This window comes from Rhagoletis pomonella, unplaced genomic scaffold (assembly GCF_013731165.1).
Source record: "Rhagoletis pomonella isolate Grant_MI unplaced genomic scaffold, Rhpom_1.0 Rhpom_scaffold_03200, whole genome shotgun sequence".
Classification (NCBI taxonomy): Eukaryota; Metazoa; Arthropoda; class Insecta; order Diptera; family Tephritidae; genus Rhagoletis; species Rhagoletis pomonella.
The window spans coordinates 4,544-5,028 of NW_023461753.1; positions in this window are offsets into that span (position 1 = coordinate 4,544).

Genomic DNA, 485 nt, shown 5'->3' on the forward strand with positions numbered 1-485 from the left:
CGGAATGGGAGCCAGAGAAGAATAGGAGCCGTCTCGAAACAATGGCTCCAAAATCCAAGGCAGGGGCCAGGAAGCCTGGTGTTAGCTATGCTACCGTCACTAAGCGTATTAGGCTGGCTGTTCTGCCGAAGGCTTTCCCTGAAAGTACACTCACTCGTGAGGGTCAGGGAAAGATTGAGGACGCCATTGTGGATGAGATGGGTAAGGGTTGGAGGTCAATACTCCAATTCGACGGCATCCACTTTCGGCCAGGCCTTATACTGGTCGACTGCTTGGATGCAGAATCAGCCGAATGGCTGCGCTTAATTGTTCCAAAACTGCCTGGTTGGGAGGGTGCGGAACTAACTACGTGCGATGGGGACAACATACCCAAGGTGCACGTAATCACTACGTACCTACCAAAAGCTGCAGCCCAAAACGAGGGTATGCATAGCGACCTAGAGCAATAGTTTACGCTTCAATGCTCGGAACTAATCCGGTTTATT